The sequence below is a fragment of the Macrobrachium nipponense genome, chromosome 27, assembly GCF_015104395.2.
Source record: "Macrobrachium nipponense isolate FS-2020 chromosome 27, ASM1510439v2, whole genome shotgun sequence".
Classification (NCBI taxonomy): Eukaryota; Metazoa; Arthropoda; class Malacostraca; order Decapoda; family Palaemonidae; genus Macrobrachium; species Macrobrachium nipponense.
Genome location: NC_087216.1, coordinates 25,524,324 through 25,538,644, shown reverse-complemented (window position 1 = coordinate 25,538,644; position 14,321 = coordinate 25,524,324). Strand labels below are relative to the sequence as shown.

Genomic DNA, 14,321 nt, shown 5'->3' with positions numbered 1-14,321 from the left:
GTAGGTTATTTCAGGAATGGCATGTCCCACCTGCAAGCCATCCATTATTCCATCTTTTTAATAATAATTAATTTCATCGTCATCGTCTCTATTATTGCTATTAATAGTATATGATCTGTTACAACACATTCCTTCCCTCTCTCTATCATACATATGCAAATTAACACCACACGCACACACATATATAAACATTTTTGTCTGTCAAAAAGTTGTTGATATTTTTGTTATGGAAACAGAATGTTAAAAGAAAATGTAGTTAATCAAATTAATTTAGAACTGCAACGCTACAATAAGCTTCACATCCATATATACTTAAATACTTATAGACACTTAAGTAAAGTGCTGGTGTGCCTTTTGATGCAAGATTCCAATACAAGCGCGGATTACACTATGCTAATCTGGGCAGGTTGTCGAAGAACGTTAGATTAGCGTTGCAAATGAATTATGTAAATGGTAACTGTCGGCGACTAGCCGCGGGATGGCTTTGGCATCCTGTGCCCCGCCCACTTTCGGTTTTTTTAGCTGTTCTCAATTTTTTTTATTATTGTTTTGCGTGATACTTCTTTCTGTTGTCTATGCTTTCAAAGACACGTTGCTTGGTAATCCTATACTTGGAGCCCATAGATAATTGTCCTCATTTCCTCTCTCTCTCATATAATCAAATTCTTCTTTTTCTTTTCTTTCTTAAAAGTGATTATTTTGATATAATTCTTACCCAACACTGGGCACTATTCAGCATCATATTCTCCTTCGTATCTTGTAGTGGCATATCCAATTATAATAGACAAGAGCTCCAAGGTAGTTTCTTCTTGGATTCTGATATTGAGACCAAGGCGTCAGTTGACTTCCACAAAGAATACTTTGGTTGGAAACGGCTAAAATTCCATGTTAACCTTAGATACAGTAGATACGCTCAAGCGAAAACTGCACTGTACTACAGAAGGCATTGTGCAACAAGGCAGTAGTACAGTGAACACTGTATTCAGCAAATGACTCTGTTTTTAATTTACAAGTATCCATTCAAGTGTTCTTTTAAGTGGCTGAACATACGGTACAGTACTGTTATCTATATTTACCCAACAAATGGCTTGCTACTACTACTCCACATTGTTTCATACAAGTCTCATACAAGTAGTTTTACTACTCTACATGTCTTCATTACAAGTATCTGAGCAATTGTTTTGTTATTCTCTCTGTAAGGTTGAAGGTCACACTCATATTCATATATTTCGTTTAATTTCTACTTAGGTGTACTGTACATGGGGCCTACTACACTAGACCTTAAGTAACTGCATTGTTGAGCATAGGTGGCTAAGTAAATCTATGGAAATCATTGCATGCTTATATATATTTCTGAATACTACCAAGTTAATGCAGACATTGATTTTCTTCTTTATATATATATATATTTACATTCATTATCAGCTTTCTTTTCAGTGATTGGTTGGAAAGTTGACCACAGTTTTTGATCTAATCTGGTGAGGTCAGATCGCATCAGCCACTGTGATCTGACTTCAACGTAATTTCGCGTGACTGAGAGTCTGCTTGGGGTTGGTTACACTGAGAGGTGTTCAAAAGCTTACTTTACCAGGTGTTTACTAGTGACAGGAAGCCTTAGCAGCCAGCGCTTCTGTTAGTGAAATCTGACAGAATTTGCTCCAAAGAAAACCAGCACAGCCTGTGTTTCCTTTCAGTGGAATCACACAGAATTTTTCCCAGTTGTGAAACAGCTCTCAGTGTATGGGCACCCTGTAAGTTTAAATTTGACTAAAAATAGATGGCATTGTCCAAGACTAAACCTTTAACTCATGAATACTGGTCAATAAAAATCTGCATTAATTTTAAAATAAGTGCAAAGCAAACAGATGTTGTTTCAAGGTATGAAAGCTCTTAAGACTTAGTTCGTTGCCCAAATCAAGCAAAATCTACAGTAGCTACAACAGGTGAGATGCCTATTCAGAGTTATTAAGCTTCTGGAACTCTGTCAGAGAAGGGGACAGCATCTGGTAGATCATTTTGATTGGTAGGTATCATTCCAGGCCGTATTCTTCTGGGAGTTGGACAGCATCCTACAGTTAGCTTGGTATATAACCTCAGGCTGTAATTTGCTGGGAGATGGATAACACCCAGCACATTAGCTTAATATAACTCCAGACAGGCGTACTGTGCTACGTAGTTGGACAACATTCGACAATTAGCTGAGAATTGAACAAAACTCTACATAGCATAACTGCTGAACGTTGGACAAAATTCGACACATTAGAATTATAACTTCAAACAAGGCCATACTCCGCTAGTAGTTGGTAAACATATGCCACATTAACTTGGTATAACTCCAGGCCAGGTCGTAGTACTCTGCTGAGAGCTGGACATTCTACACATTAGATCGGTATAACTCCAGGCCGCACTCTGCTGGAGGTAGGGCAGTATTCAGCGTATTCCTCCCAAGTACAACCAGCCGCTGTGCAACACTCCGAAGTGATTGACTGGGACTGCCTACGACGTCGACCGTGTACAGGTCCACCTCCCCTTACCCAGGTGGTCACGAAAAGGTTAGCTTGCTGGACGCTCAGGAAGGGGGACCTGAAAACGGCAGAAAGTTCAGAATTCATCATTGCTGTGTGACATTTTCCATGATGTACTCTTTCTCGCTTTGTTAACATTACGATTTTTTTTTTAAATTATTCCTATGTTCAGTGATGCTCTGCATGAAACTGATTATTTATCTAACTGGAAATCGTTTCTGCTTTGCTTTATCATTATTTGCTTAACTTATACTGGCAAATAGAAATTGGTTAGTCATTGCAAGAACGGAAAACCTAGAAAATCAAATGCAATGCCATATCTAAATGTAGGATTCACCAAAAGATATTTGAAGCATCTAAATAACAAATATTTTACTTCTTGAAAAATTCAAATTGTGAGTACCTTCCCTCAGCAAAGTTACTGATCCCGAGACAACATTATGCTTGAAGACTACAAAAAAAAAACCCACTCTTTAAAGATGAGGACCTAATAAGACCCTTTATTTTGATATAAAGTTAAATACACACTGAAAATCCTTAAACTTAAGGATCTGAATTGTATCTTTCACAATATATTAAGATTCACAATCAAGGAATCCTCATCACTATCTTGGTTGTCTATACCTGTCATTCCTAAATCCCTCGAAATAGATATATTATCTCCACTACAGTAACTCTGTGTTATCTTCGTCAAACAGCTTCAGAGCCTACCTTCCTTCATCTGTGTTTTGGCCAGTGTCAGGGAGGGACGGTCGTACAACTGGTGCCGACGGAGGGTAGGTCATAACTGCATTGGAGTTGGTTGTGGTACTCCTGTTGTCTCCGCCGTTGTTGGTCGTTCCACCTGCTAGGAATGGAGAGTAATGTCCCTCAATATTTACAATCTTAGACTGCATCAGATGGCAGATAAGGTTCACCTGGATAATAGGTGATAATTGGTGTAACTAAATTCGTCAAAATCTTTAAAGATAAAGGTTCAAACTTCATATACACTTATATGGGTGACAGAAACTTCAAATTTCACAAGACAGGTCCAAAAGCCAACGTATTACTTAGAGGTCAAATGCCAAACCAAAATTTAATCCTGCCCATAACTTTTAAGTATTATGAGAATGGTTTCACGTTTTTCGTTCATGGTCCACTGTGGAGCCAATGTTCAGAGAGAGAAATGAAGGTCAAGATGACACTCGGAGGTCACAGGTCACAGAAATTTACCATTTTTGTAGGTCATGAAAAAAGTTATATTTTTGTCAGCAGTTGGACAAGACCTCTTTGTTGTGTGTGTATATATATATATATATATATATATATATATATATATATATATATATATATATATATATATATATATATATATATATATATATATATATATACGTATATATATCGTGGGCCGACAATTCCGCTCAGGACAATTCAGGCGCCGACAATTCAGCACATGACAAATCAGCTTAGAGACAATTCAGCGCATGACGATTCAGCACAAGGTCTATTCAGCGCAAAAGACAAATTTGCCGAAATAAATATAAGCATGGAAAATAAAGGAAACGGTGATCAAATTAGTTTTTATTTGTAATGAAAAGGAGTCTTGGCGTTGTACACAAGACATGTGCAGAGGCTAGTTCTTCTAATGATGTTTCAAGACGAATAATCCAAGAGACTCATGTTTCTTTGTTAGATGAAGCTGCGGTTTTACTACCTAAGTATACTTCATTGCAACGAAGTGTTCAACGTCGAAGAAAAAGAGATGGTGACCCAATTCCAGCACCAAATAGTGTCAGTGATAATGTATTACCTGGACCATTTGCGTGTAACACACAGTGGGGAACCTTTTTCATTGTATGATTCTGGTGTTGAAGATACCAACAGAATATTCACTTTTTTCGACTACAAAGAATTTTGAACCTATCAAAGAACAAAAAACTGGCTTGCAGATGGCACATTTAAAGTAGCCCCCCGCCTTTTCCACCACTTTATATATATATATATATATATATATATATATATATATATATACTATCTATATATATATATATATATATATATATATACTAGTAGAGAGAGAGAGAGAGAGAGGAGAGAGAGAGAGAGAGAGAGAGAGAGAGAGAGAGAGAGAGAGAGTAATGAATTATCTTAATAGTCACTATTCATCTATCTTTCGTATTGTTAGGGAATTATGTACCAAGCAAAACCAGGATAGTATGTAAACGCAATGCAATATAATGCATCCATTTCCTTCATTCGAAGCCTCCCCATAATTCTTTGTTGCATCGTGACTGACGTTGAAAAAAGAAAAATTATTGATTCAACTTAAACTTTAATTAATATTCTTCCAAAGTTTGCGGTGAATAACGCATTGTATATTTTCCTCGATGGTTTGAAGTCAAGTGCTGGTGGGGTTTTATTTGGGATATTTGGACCCTTCATCCCCCCCCCCCCCATCTCTCTCTCTATCTCTCTCTCTCTCTCTCTCTCTCTCGTCTCTCTCTCTCTCTCTCTCTCCCTCTCCTCTATATATATATATATATATAGGATATATATATATATATATATATAGCTGATATATATATATATATATATTATATGTATATAGATATATATATATATATATATATGTATATATATACATATATTATATATATATATATATATATATAAAACCATATATATAGATAGTATATATATTATATATATATATATATATATATATATATTAAATAAAATTATCATATATATATCTATATCTTATGGTACAAACAAAAGGGCACCAAAACTAATGAATTAATTAATTAAATAAAATTTGTTTAATTCTTGGATAAAAAAATAAAAAGATAGAGTTACATATTTATCTAATTGATTACATAATTAAATCATTACAAATAATAGAATAAATATAGTCATCCTTTATATATTTTTCAGACATAAAAAAAACTACCAGATTATGAAAAATGAAAGTTAATAAAAAATAATGAAAATAAATATTATTATCATAGATTTTCATGACAGTGTATAACGAAGCTTATTATAACACAAGACAGAAGTGTGGGCGGGGTATGGGTAGGGCAGTGGCGTGGGGGGGGGTGGGGGAGTCTTGAGCTTAGAATATAAGCAAGGGATAAGTTTGCATAACATTAAAGTAATATTTACGTAATAGAGAAGAAGAAGAAGAAGAAGAAGAAGAAGAAGAAGAAGAAGAAGAAGAAGAAGAAGAAAGAGGCAGATCATTTGTTAAGCGGAGTAATTAATTAACAAATTGTTTGATTACTTTATAAATGAACAAATATGAGTAAATCAGTCAATTAATTATTTATTAAACTAATTATTTAATGAAAAATTTATTACAGATATAAAATAGATAAATATATACGAAATATAGTAATTGATTAATGAATTTTCTAATTAAATTGTTTATCTTTTATTCATTTATTTATTGATAATTAGTTTTCATCAATTAATTAGCAAATAAATAAATTAATTAATTAAATGATTATACAATAACAAACAAATAAATACGTAAATAAGTCAAAAATAAATAATCTACTTAATAAACAAATCAATTAATTAAGGAATCCTGCCATCCAGGAATATAAGATATATCACCAGAAGGATATACGTTAAAAATTAAAAATTATATATATATATATATATATATATATATATATATATATATATATATATATATATTATATATATATATATATAATATGTAAGTGTTTACATAATAAAAATATGGAATGGTTAGTCCATCATATATAAAAGAATAAAACTAAAGAGGTCAACCAGATTGCTTGCAGGAATGTGATCAGACTAGAGACGCTAAAGATGACGTATACAATAAGTATGTAGGCTAAGTTGACATGCCGTCATCTGTGGTCATTCATTTGTTTTGAAACAGTCCCAAGCTCCCTGCTTGAGACAACTACCCCGACCTATTATTCAAACGGCCTACGTGATCTGTAGCGTGTCTCATTCGATTGTGTGTTCGTATGTCATTTGTAAGTATGTTCCATATGTTCGAACTACTGTCGTTCCTTCATAAACTTGTAACAGAGATGGTAGACAGGCAGAACAGAGTTAGCTATCGTCATTAGAAGACCTGTACCTCTTTACCTAAGCTTATCATGTAGAGGAATAGGATTAGCCATCATCATTGGCAGAAGCGATCAAGCTATCGTTATTAGAAGACTTGTACAATCATACTGATCTTCACCATGTAAAACTTCAGAAGAATATATAATTTTTTATATACTTAGTGTTTTGCTACAAGAACCTCCGAACCATGAGTTTAACACATCGTCGTAAAGATAATACCGACTTCGTAGTGATCTACAAAACCCCAGACACTCCATTGAAGATGGAAGTGCAATACCAACCGACTTAGCGTAAGATTATCGCTAGTCTAACATTACTCATAGGGCGCCTTATCATCAAGGCACTAGCCCTAATATTGGTGGCCAGCGTACCAGAAGAACTCTACAACGTCCTACGAAGAAAAACCAGAATAATAAATCATGTATCATAAGAAATCAACGACGACGGAAGCAGCAGATTCTTCAAGCAACCTAGTATCATCGTTAGTGAGCGACTTCAGAAAACAATAAGAACTCTTCAACGACGACGGAAGCAAACAGATTCTTCAAGCAACTTAGTATCATCGTTAGTGAATAACTTCAAGAAACAAAACCGACGTGTCCTCCTTTTCCACGACAACGCAAGCTTCGTCTCTCATTAGAATAATTCAAAAACATCGTTAGTGAGCGTTTCCGGCACTGCAAGAAACAAACCGAACGCGTCTGCAGCATCGGATTTTTTCAAGGGCTCGAATCATCGAAACAACGAACGCACGGGGGAAACTGAAGCCAAACCAGGTCGTCCGCTAAATAGAGAAGGAGGACCAAGGCGTGTGTCGTTATCGGAACACCGGACTTCCCACAAAAGCAAGCTAAGTACAATTTTTATTCATTTGGAGTAACTTTGGAGTGTTTCCTTGCAGGTCGAATTTCGTTATTCCTGTGCTGAAGTTACGAGACATTCTTAATCTTACTTTTTTACAGAAATTATCTACATCATTGAGATTTCGCTACTGCGAGTTTTTATCTTTGAGTGTCTGTTTCCAGAAGTTCTACTGAAATATCATAATCATATACTATGTTAATTTTATCATTTTGGGTGATTATTAATCCCTTACGTAACAAATCACATTAAACAGTGAATATGCGTTTACGCAGTGGACGTCTGTATTTATACAGATGCATGGATAGGGTCGTTAAGCACCGTAGTGATTAGAAAACACACAAAAACAAGTGGAAACCGTACAAAATCTAGATAAATTAGAGGTAACACTATTTCGGGTCATGACAATAAATGCTCCTTTGCAAGTCCCGATCGCAGTTTTAGCCTTGAGTTTTTTGAGTTATATAAAAAATCGAACCTCAATGACTCAACTTAACTTTAAAAATACGGCTGGATTGCAAGATATAACATGCCTATAAAAACTTTCATCAGGCTAAATGCGCTGACCAGGATCCCTCACTATTTCAAATTTTAGCAAAGAATGAAGTACAAACAGTTAATATTGAATGCAGTAGTGATAACTTGTCTTATTAGTAATCGCTCAGTTCCTAATAGTTCGTCCCTTCATTGCTTTATACGTAACCAGCAACATAATGCTAAAAACACACAATACGTTGCCGATGGTAATAAAGAGAAGGATCCTAATTATTACAAAAAGAAATAGAAACAGTAGCCCGTTCAGAATCAAACAAGCAAGCTCGGTGACTGTGTCACCTAGTCAAGCGGTCAAGGTCAGTCAAAAAACTGCCGAAGTGTTCAAAGCATAGCAAATTCCACACAATAAGCGACTCTAGCAGAGTGGGGAAAAGCGATGTTGTTTATACATGCCAATATCTTTTGAATTAAAAAAGGATTTTTCCTATGAAACACACGACCGTATAAAGTAATCAGAGCAGGTTTTCGTTTATTTTATTTTTTTATACGTAAGTTATTATAATAGTGTGGATAAAGCCCGGACTGTACGCGCAGTAAAAAATTAGAATATCTTGTTTATTCCTTTAGTAAACGTAATATCCTGTATTTACGGACTCACTGTCTGTTGTTCGAACTTCCCTAATGAGAAGTCGGATAAGCGAGCGCTTACAGATACCTCTATAGTTATAAAAAAACATTGATCTGTATCTAGTGTAATTGTAAGATTCATCTAGGGGTATACAAAAATATTATCTTACATCCTGCAAAATAAGGCGTGTTTATCAAAGGAAAATCCTATAAACCTTCAAACATATTAAAATCCGTTTGAACAAAAAAAGAGACAGTTAATCAAATAATAACTTATATAAAGGAACTATACATTTGTCTCATAAATCGTAACATTGTTCAAATGACCCAACAGAATTCTCCCACAACCGCAGTCGCACTTTGCACGCAAAATCTCGAGAAGCATGCACCCTCGAATGTCTTAGTGCGTGTAAAAAGACTTTGCTGGGAAATGAAATTTTAATCCTTCCCGACACTCTGAAATATAACGGTTTCCGCGAACAAAGCCCTAAAAAGTATACATATCGTGGATACGGAAGTTATAAATATCGCATTTTTTATTGTTGCTAATTTTTAATCACGCCAACCAGTCGTGGATGAATCTCTCTGATAATCTATCTAAAGTAATATCCGTAAAGTCATTCAAGCAGAGGTGATTCAGCAGAATTTTTTTTTTTATCTTCTACTGAATACCAGGAAGTTTCTCCACTAGCGAGTGATCTCTGGGAGAAAAAAAACGGATGTCATTGAAAACAAAATACGGTCTAAGGACAAACATAAAGCTATATTACGTACCTTCGCATAGACTCCCAATGAAATTTCAAAATAGAGATAAATGACGGAGTTGAAAAATGTTAGTAATAGGAGTCATTAGGAAATCAAATAAGCCCATATAATTTTTCCCTCAAACGTCATGCCATAAAAGATCGGACTGGCGTATCTGCGTAGATTCTGACGCTTAAACAAGGAACAAACGACTCCCGATAGTTTCCAGTGCCATGTAGCGACGACATCTATCTCTGTTAGGTTAGAATAAATTTTTCACCAGCTTGGACTTACTTAAAGGCTTTTACCAGATACCATTACCTAAGTGATTATACCTCATACACCGTTTTCAGCCACACTCAGGGGACATTATCAATTTTTACGTATGCCTCCGGCTTACGTTGCGCCCAATTACAATATAGTGTTTGGAGACTTTTAGGGGATAACCTACATGCCTATATGGATGATCTTGTATCCTTTCTAATACCTTAGAAGTACATCACCTAAACTAGAGCTAGTGCTACAGAGACAAAGACAAATAATCTCAGAGTAAAAATATCTAAAGTGAGTTTTTAAAAACCGAACATGTTTATATAGGTTTTATGTGTCTAGTCGAGGTCTTAAAAGTAGTCCATGGTAAGGTGTCGGCTATTCATAACTTTCCGGTACTTATTAACGTAAAGGGGGATACAGCACGCGCTGTAGTGGGTATTACAATCGTATGTAAATATGTAACTCTTCTATCATGACAGCTCCTTTAACAGATCTTACGAAGAAGAGCGTAGATTTATTATGGTCTGAAAAGCATCAACAGGCGTTCGATATCTTAAAAGCGGAAAATGCAGCTTACCTAACTTAAAAATCCCTGATTTAAATAAGGAATTTTTTTTTATTATTGCAACAGGACGCCTCAGACCAACCAAGGGGTAAGAGGGATACTACTTCGTAATATGATAAAAACATTGTTTCCCTATGCTTTTTATTCACGTAAACTAAAGCCCTCTGAAAGTAAATATGCAGTAATAGGCAAGGAAGGGCTAGGTATCTTTAACACTAGTACATTTTAAGTTCATAATCTATGGCTATCCTGTTAAAGTCCTCACTGAGCATAAGTCACTTACCGAGTTTTTCAAAGGCTTTAATGACAGTCCAAAGGAACTCGGTGACAAATGATCATTCAGGTCTTTGGAGCCAAGATAAGATATCTACCTGGGAAAGCAAATATCATAGCTGACGCATTATCCCGCAATCCCGCACCATACAGCAAGGAACCATTAATTGGACTAAAAGATATAGAAACATCCGTGCTATTGTTAAAACCGTATCTAAACAAGAAAATTCCTTAACCCAAGAGATCGCCAGCATTGCATATCTGGGTTGGAGCGCAGAACTGTTACAAACTGAACAAGCAAGAGTCACAGACATAACCCAAACAATAAACACTTCGAACGGAAACAGAGTCAGCAGCAATAAAACAAACCAAACAATAAACATTTCGAACGGAAACAGGGTCAGCGGCTAAGCAAAAAACAATAAACACTTCGAGCAGAAACCCTAAAGCAAAAGTATATTTATAGTATGTGTATCAGAATAATGTAATCAAATGTAATGTTATATGTAGGTCTGTGACGAGGAAAACCCGAAGAACACAGCAGATTGACTAACGACCAGGTAGTAGTAATAATCTCTTTCATACCAATCGTCATAAACTGGTTGCATTCCGTCATCCAGGGTTCTCTACTATGCACAGAAAGCCAAATCACTATTTTACTGGCCTACAATGCTTACAAATATCAAAAAAGCACATAACTGATTGTAACACGTGTCATGAAAACAAGGGACACACTAAGACACCTGTCAGTTAAGGGCTATCCTGTGCCAAATCAATCCTTGAAAGAATATACGTAGAATTATTAACAGAATTACAAGTCTGACAGAGGGAATAAACACTTCTTAGTGTAATAGTTCCTTGACACGTTATATAGAATTAATAGCACTAAAAACAAACACCGCAATTGAGTGCGTTAGGAATATTTATGAGTGCTAAATCAGTAAACATAGAATTCAACATGATAATGTGACTCGGGTGGTGTAAATCAAGAATAATCTCCATAACGCGTTGTGTGAATTCCTATCCATTAAGAAAACCAATAATATATTTTATCACCCAGAGTCAATCGGTTTGGTAGAATAACGGATAATTAAATAGGAAGTGTCAATGTCTTACGAGTTACAACTCGTGATATTGGATCCGAACTGGATTATAGCGGTTCTCGCGGTTTTAAAATACCTTTATCATTTATATCTTGTATCTATAGAATTGATGCCGCAAGTAGCCTTATACGGTACGCCGCTAGAACACTTTTCCACATATTCAAGCCAACCATTAATTTATCATATATAAAAAATATATAAATAATAAATATAAAAAATAAAATAAATATGGATACAAGTGGAGTCAATATAATACACTCGTAAGAAGTCGGAAGGGTTACAAATTATAATAAAAAACAAAAAAGGAATCACGATAAAATCAATAAGCAAAACGTAACCATAGATAATTAAATATCCAAATATATATGCGTAAAGATTTGAACTCTAACTTAACGCTTTAGTAATGATAAATAAGCTAAAAGTTCAAACACATATCCAAAATCTACTGACATATTGTCTGTCCCGGTGATTTATATTCGTAGTCAATGAAAAAAAAAATAATAATAATAATAAATAAATAAATAAATAAATAAAATAAAATAAAAGAGATTTTAAAGTCAGGAAGTCTAGAAGTGAAAATGTTATCTATGGAATATCCTATATGAATCTTATACAGGGCTAATAATATATATAGAATTTGATATGGAAAACATTTTTCATTAGTTTCAATAAGGAATATTTAATTTAAACCTAATCATGCAGTTTTCCAACATGAAACTAATATATTGTTCAATTTTGGTACTGTTTCTTTTTTCAGACATTCTTTTCGTGTGGGTCGAGTATTAAAGATAATAAATTTATCCTAAAGTCGTATTTATTTTACAGCAAGTAACGTAACTCTTAGCTGGCTGAGAGCAATCTCCTGCCAAGTGACGACGTCATCATTGCCGTATCAGCATTTGTTCCTTTAAACCTCAATAATCTGCTTACACAGGCTTCATCTGTGTGTCGTCTCTGCTTGCAAAACAGATTGACTGGAGAAAGGAATGCTTAGTTTCATGAACTTCACATGTGGTTCATGAGGGTCACATGACAGGCCACCAATAAACAGATTCTTATCCGTGTGTGTTAATGCAATTAGTTAAGGACTTGTAATCATTTTAAAATTAATGAACAATATAAGCAAATAGAATTTCTATAACAACAAAATGAATTAATTTTTTTTTTTCTGAACCTCATAGACATTAGAAGTATCAAGATATGTATATATGAAATATTTACTTGCAACATTAGCCTATTACAATTCAAGTAAAAACATTCATGGGAAAATGTCACATTTTCTTGAAAAACCCAAAGTTTTATTTAGAAATTAGTTACATAGTGGGTTTTTTCGTTGCATCTCCTACCTATTAATAAAGTTTAAATTAACCTCAGAGGATGCGCGCGAGAAAATTGAATATGAAACTTTTGTTAGGGCACATAGGATAAGATTTTATCACAACTTAATTTCAGTTAGCATAGAGAACTACAGAATCATGATTAATCTTCTCTTTGACTCTTATGTTGCCTGGCAATCTTACAATTAGCTCCGTTTTCCATTCTTTGTCTAGTAACTTACTACCAGTAATATCGAATTTTCTTTGAGATTCGTAATGATATCTATTTATTTTTTTATAATTATGGATATTTTTACAAGTCATCATAGACTTGGATAGGTTCACTCATTGTTAATGCCATGGATAAAAAAGTTTGTACAGCGGACTCTTTTGAATTCCAAAATATCAGCGAATTCATGTGGGTTAAGTCTGGTCTAAATGGTCTCTCCCTCCCCTGTATTTGGATGTCGTTTGAATTTACTTTGCCCTTGTGACAAGTATAATTTCACTTGCAGGCTGATTAATGGAACCTGGTTACAGTATCCTGCAGTACGAGAGTTTCACATCGCAACTTCAAAAATCGTTCGTCGTAGCGGACGACTACAGTCAAGTAACAACCGCCTACAATGTGAAAGGATTTCATGGACTTCTTCGACCGACACCGTATCTCGTCGTTAATCTCGTTTTAATGCGGAACGCTCCGGCGGCTGTCGGAATCGACTACAAAAAAGGACATACTTCCGACAATTACGACCCGAAGTATATTCAACTCTACTTTGCTGGCGAAAGGACTCGTGCTGGGATGATCTATTCATCGCGAACGTAATCGTGTAGCTTAGGATGCAGAGAATAAGTATGAGCGCAAAATGGAACGTTGGACCCCGCCAAGGCAAATTTTCCCCTTGTTTTAACCATTGAAAAAGGCCGTTTCATTGGCTATAGGTGGTTGTCTGGAACTGTGTAATGGACGAAAAGTTGTTCGAACGCTAGTTGAAAGTGAAGTAGTATAACCTCGTCATGTATCCTATATATAGTATCATGTATCCTATATATAAATGATCATAAATAACAGAATCGAAATATATTTTTTGCGTGTACGCACTAGGAATCTATCATATAAACGATCATAAATAACGGAAATCGAAAATATATCTTTGCGTGGTACGCAATAGGAATCTATTTCAAAGTGCACATATATTAATCATAATTATATGAATCCATATACATATGTATAAACAAATCAGGTAGCCTATAATCAATCTGTTACCTTTTTTCTTACCAATATCTGCAGTTATATGTGTTAGTATATGGATTAATGAATCAGATATATAACAGTTAGCATAAAGATCAACGAATCAATCAGCATAAACATTAATAACTTTATCATTTCATATATGAAATCTTTTATCAGTAAAACATGATTTTATAATATTAATCTTCATTCTAT

General features: G+C 34.8%; 1 protein-coding gene and 1 pseudogene across 1 annotated transcript in view; both read right to left on the bottom strand.

The window, feature by feature from the left end:
• The window catches only part of LOC135200944 (probable insulin-like peptide 7), a 64,144-nt gene that overhangs the window by 40,889 nt on the left and 8,934 nt on the right, over window positions 1-14,321 (bottom strand).
• The window catches only part of LOC135200943 (uncharacterized), a 20,916-nt pseudogene continuing 8,773 nt past the window's right edge, over window positions 2,179-14,321 (bottom strand).